This window comes from Pinus tabuliformis, chromosome 3_1 (assembly GCF_031772625.1).
Source record: "Pinus tabuliformis cultivar Carrire ecotype Pingquan chromosome 3_1, CPIR1, whole genome shotgun sequence".
In the NCBI taxonomy this organism is placed as follows: domain Eukaryota; kingdom Viridiplantae; phylum Streptophyta; class Pinopsida; order Pinales; family Pinaceae; genus Pinus; species Pinus tabuliformis.
This window is the reverse complement of record NC_142301.1, coordinates 406,476,491-406,482,440: the sequence shown is the minus strand read 5'-3', so window position 1 is coordinate 406,482,440 and position 5,950 is coordinate 406,476,491.

Below are 5,950 nucleotides of genomic sequence, written 5' to 3'. Positions count from 1 at the left end.
GCATCTGTCTTCGAAGGAGAGGTACTATTGCCGAAATTTTTCTCTGTTGGGTGAGCTGAATTTGGCACCCAGATTGTATTATGAAACTGCTTAATAAATCAAACCCTCAGATAACTACACTTGGTTTCCCACATTGGGTTTTTCCGGGGACATTAGTCCAAAAATAACGGTGTATTTTGTGTGCTTGTTTCTGTTTCCTTCAGAGTATGATCTGTAATGTGTTGAGCATGTACTTGTGTTTATTTTCAGTATTTACATGGTAAATAACTTGTTAATTAATCAGAACAAGTAGGAAGGAAAATATCAGAAAGTACATGGAGGGTTTCTAATTGTTAGACTTAGAAACTTCAACATGGTATCAGAAGGTGGTTGCAGATCACAGGAGAACTGAGGACATCAACCGAGCAGAGCAGCAACAGCAGAAAACAGCTGTCCCGAGTGACAGAAGTTGTTCCTAGCAGCAAAACAACAAGGAAGGGGTGACGCAGTGCTTGCGTCATCAAGTTCGGGCCAAGAAGAGGCTACGCAGAGGCTGAGGGAGGCAAAGACGGGCTCACGCAAAGCCACACAAAGGCTAGGAGGGCTGATGTAATTGGCTTAGGGAGCTAGTTTGGCAGTGTTGGGATTGCGCAGAGCCTAGGAGCTCTCTCCTTCAGGTTGCTGGGGTTTAGGAGGCTGTGGATAAGTTGCAGAGTCGAGTTGGTGGGGTACTGTTGTCAGAACAGTACCTAACAGGGCAAGGCCAAGGAGGAGGGAGTTTCTATCAAGGGTTTCTAGCCGAGAAATCCGGATCAGTGGTGCGGTTGCACAGACGATCAGAGTAGGGGGCATCTCGACATCGACAGAAGGATTTCCAGGAGGGAAATCGAGGCTCAAAGGGAGTAGAAGAGCAGCGGAATGGAACTACACAGAGTAAGAGACTAGGACAGACTGGACAGAGCCTCAAACTTGGTAGTCTGGAAGGCCAGAATCTTATCCATACTTGACAGAAATTGTGTCAAGCACTTCGCCTTGAAGACGATAGCAAGTCCCAGTTGACCCAGCTGACAATGAAAAGTATGAGGAAGCAATGGTTAGGGCTAAGAGTATCATTCTTGATGGGGTCAAGGATCATATAGTACCACATATTGCCGAGAAGAATACGACACAGGAGATGTGGGAGGCCCTGACCAAGTTGTATCAGCATACTTCCGTGCAGAGGAAGATGTTCCTAGAAAATCAGCTGCGGTCATACCAGATGCAAAAGGGAGAATAGATCGACACCTTCCTCGGTCGATTGAAGGAGATCGGAGATCAGCTGACTTCCATAGGGGCCACACCAGATCTAGAGTTGATGGTGAGAACAACCTTGAATGCAGTGTCAAAAGATTGGGAGGTGTTTGTCCATCGCATATTGGGTAGGGCAACCCTTCCAGATTTGGAGGAAATGTGGCCGGCTCTTAGCCATTAAGAGGTCAGGAGTGTGACCAAGACGGGAAGTAGCAGTAAGGGGATCAAAATCAAGAAGGATGAGGAGGTGGATGCTACCCTAGCGTCTCTGAGGGTAAGCAAGAAAAGCGGAAGAAGGACCTCTCCAAGGTCAAATGCTTCCACTGTGGGGAGCTGGGTCATTATGTGACCCAGTGTCCGAGGAAGAAGAGCAAGGGAGAGGCTTCCGAGACCAAGGCAGCACCAGCAAGGGCAGAGAAGGAAGTGGAGACAAATGATGACTGTGCCATGAGTGCACACACACCACTTGAGCGAGAGTGGGGAGACATCGAGTTATAGTCAAGAGGACTACAGAAGATGAGGGGCAGGATCCTCGAGGTACCCAACCTCTTGGATTATACCTGGCTACGGGAGCCTCGAAGAGGAGTAGCAGGACTGGTGGATGTCAGTAGAGACAGATCAGGATGGAGCGGCAGAGAGAGCTACAGTGCAGGATTCCTAAGACAACGCGAAGGTAGCAGGCTGCAACAGTGCGAGAGGCATGAGAGTGTTTCACCAGTGCAGGATGGCACAGAGAGGTGTGCAACGCTGATAGATACAGGGAGTTGTTGCAGCAGCACAGAGGTCAGAGAGGGAGCACTTGTCAACAACAGAGGGAGCCTCAGCATCAGGAGTGTCTCTAGCCTGACAGAGATGTCAGAGTTGGGAGATTAGTTACTTACTTCTCAGTGACTGAGTTTCAGTGCAACAGTTAGCAATGGTGGTGCTATGGGTAGCACGATGCAGCATGATGAAAGGGGATGCAATGTAGACGCAGCAGTGGCAGTGGCAGGGCCATGGGCAGCAGCACAGATGCATAGGGAGTTGTCGTACAGATGCAGCAGTGGCAGTACCAGAGCCATGGGTGGCAGTACGAGATGCAATAATACAGATGATGGGCAGCAGGCCTAGCATTAGGGACCGATGCCGGATGATTAGAGTAATATTCAGTAAGGAGTATTGCTAGAGCAGTCCTCGCTAAGAGGGAGTGTTGATTTGGGGTAGCATCGGATGTGCTCTATCCACAAAATTTGATGGAGAGGCTAAGGCACATGAGATCTCCAATACCCAGAAAGGGTTGGGCAGATTCTAAACAGTTTGGGAGATATTAAAATAATTAATATTTTCAACGGAGTCCCTAAGTCTAAACTTAGGGAAATTAAAATATTAATGTGAATTAAGATAAAACTGTGTTAGAATGGTCCAAAAGTCATGGATCAAGCCAGATCTAATCTTAGTCGTTAATTAGGGACTTAATCTCAACCGTTGATTTGTCAATGAGAAAAGTATAAGAGTAGGCTTGAGGGTCACTTGGAGAACACACCAAGAGATCAAGATTTCGACTTTCTGGGGCTAGGTTTGTTGAGAAATTTGAGAGAGTCATTTGGAGTTGCAGCCGAGGGAGGGGCAATGAATATAGAAGCAGAGAGGCAGAGATAGTGACGCGAGGATCAGCGCAGCAGTCCGGAAAGCTGACACAGAGGGTAGAAGCCGGAACTACCGGGAACAGCCGGAACAACGGGGAACTGCCGGAACAGTCGGGAAAGCTGACGCATAGGGTAGAAGCCGGAACTGCTGGGAACTGCCAGAACTTCCAAGAAAGCTGACGCAGAGGGTAGAAGCCAGAACTGTCGGGAACAACCGGAACTGCTGGGAATTGTCGGAACTGCCAAGAAAGCATACGCAGAGGGTAGAAGCCGAAACTGCCGGGAAAGCTAACGCAGAGGGCAAAAGCTGAAACTGCCAGGAACAGCCAGAACTGTTGGAATTGCCGGGAAAGCTGACACACAGGGCAAAAGCTAGAATTGCCGGGAACGACCGAACTGTCGGGAAAGTAGATGCAGAGGGCAGAAGCCGGAACTACCAGGAACAACCGGAACTGCTGGGAACTACCAGGAAAGTTGACGCAAAGGGAAGAAGAGGCCGACGCTGGGGTTGTTCGTGGGGCAAATTGGAGCTGAGGAGCTGCTGGAGTGTTTATCCGGGGTTTCAGCCGGAGCATCTGTCTCTGAGGGAGAGGTACTACTGCTGAGATTTTTCTCTGTTGGATGAGCCGGATTTGGCACCCAGATTGTATTCTGAAACTGCTTAATAAATCAAACCCTCAGATAACTGCACCGGTTTTCTCGCATTGGGTTTTTCAGGGACATTAGTCCAAACATAACGGTGTCATTTGTGTGCTTGTTTCTGTTTCCTATGATTTGTAATGCGTTGAGCATGTACTTGTGTTTATTTTCAGTATTTACATGGTAAATAACTTGTTAATTAATCAGAATAAGTAGGAAGGAATAAATCAGAAAGTACATGGAGGGTTTCTAACTGTTAGACTTATAAACCTGAACAAGAATCTCCCCAGCGCTGTCTTTGAGGCCCAGCATCAGCCTTCTGCGCCTTCTGCGTCTCACTGTGTCAGCCTTCTACTTCCTCTACGTCAGCTTTACGGCGTCTGTGTCAGCCCTTCTTGGGGCTGCGCTGTCTCTCCCAGCACTGCGTTGTCTCTCCCAGCACTACGCTGCCTCTCTACTATGTATTCTTCAACCTCGGATGAAAATCCCTTATTGAACTACCCCTCACTGCAACTCTGATCACTAACTTGATTTCGTTAGCAAACCTCGCCCTAGAAAATCGAATTCTTTGATCACGTAGTGTATCTCTAACTGACCCTCAAGCCTCCTCTTATACTTTTCCTGTTGACGATTCAACGGCTGAGATTAAGTTCCAATCAATGGCTAAGATTAGATCTAGCTTGAACCCATTAAAAATATTAATTATTTTAATAACTCCTCATCCGGGTGGAATTTCTCGAAATGATTTCTGGTTCTTGGAGATCTGATGCGTTCTAGCCCCTCCACCAAATTTCGAAGCTAGAGCACATCCGATGCTACCCAAAATCAACAGTGATCACCCTAATGCATTTCGTACTAGGCCCTAGGAGACCTTGTAGGGTTAGGGAAGAAAATAAAAGAAAGCAAAAGGAAAATATTTTATGGTGATCAATTAGGATAAGGACCCAATGCCTTAACAATTGGGAGAAATGGTGTCAAGATAGGCCTTGATGAGGGACCCTCGCTCTATCACGGAGTCCTATGCAGCTTTTTGCTAAGCCTAATGAGGCAGCTACCCAACAACAAAGGAATTTATGCTTTGTGTGGCAAGAAATGATGGAATTTTAAGGATGGAACAAACATGACCAACCTCTAGGAACATTCATTCACAATACCTAAGATGCAATGCATGCAATATTTCAAAATCCCAGTGTTTTCATGAATTCACATTCCAATTAGGGCACATTAAGAATTGACAAGACATTCCATACATTAATCATGTAACAAAAGCAAAGAAATATCATCAAAATAACACTTGCAAGGTATGACAAATATATCCATCCATCATTTTTGCATTTAGAAGCTCTAAGAAAAGAATAGCTAAAATCCAAACTTCAAAATGCATTAACAAGATCCAATTTTGTCCATCAATTGCAGGTCTAAATTCTTTTTACAAGAGAAATCCCAATCCAAATGATGATGAGTTACAAATGAAATTCATCATCTATTTACATGAGCCTTTAGGGATTTGATTTAGTCTAATTAGACTAATAGGCCCCTAAAAACAACTTTATTGTGCAAAATAATAATCCAATTGGTGACAAGCCCACCAAATAGCAAAAAAGTACTCAACAAGCCTTCCTAATGAGGCCAAAATGATAGAATAATGGTGCCAAGATGAAGAGGAGAGCTCTCATAATGATGACCATGGGGTTGGCCCCTTGGTTTCCAAGCAAAACATCTATGGTGTTCCCAAGTGGCTGTGGAGCATATTGGATGGTCTCATGGGTCTCCAAGTGGATCAAACATGTCGATGCTCCATCAATTAGGGCTAGAATGATGATACAATCCCTCCCATGTCTTCCCAGGTGAGACAAAATCCCATCTAGGACCTGGATCAACTGCTAAGTGTCTGGTGCAAGTATGTGGCCGGTTGGGCTGTGTGGTCCACGTGCATCATCATCTCCGTATGGCTGGGGCATGAACAAGTAATAGGTGGTGCTGAAGAATCCCTTGGCATGGCATTCAATGCTCTGTTGTGGTGGAGGCCCATGGCTCTCAACGCTCACCCTACAAATGCCATCATGAACCCCTAGAGGTCTTGAATCTTGTATAGGGAGGCCAAGCCCAAGATGAAGACCCACCTGCAATCCTGTATAAGATCTAATGCGTCTTTTCACTTTTTAGTACAACAATTCATTAGTGCAATAGATTAAATAAGCTTGAAAATCAAGGGCCCAAGTAGACACTTCATAGTGGCATGCCCTTCCAAGTGGGCTTTATAATGTATAGGTGTTCCCAAGTTCAAGAGGGAGGTTAACAAAGGATCCTATTAGGTGGTTTCAACCTCTAAGGGAGTAACATGTCGATGGTACATTCGTTAAATGGAAGGTGCCATGTGAAATGATGGTGGAACAGAGTGGGGTAACAACAAAGGT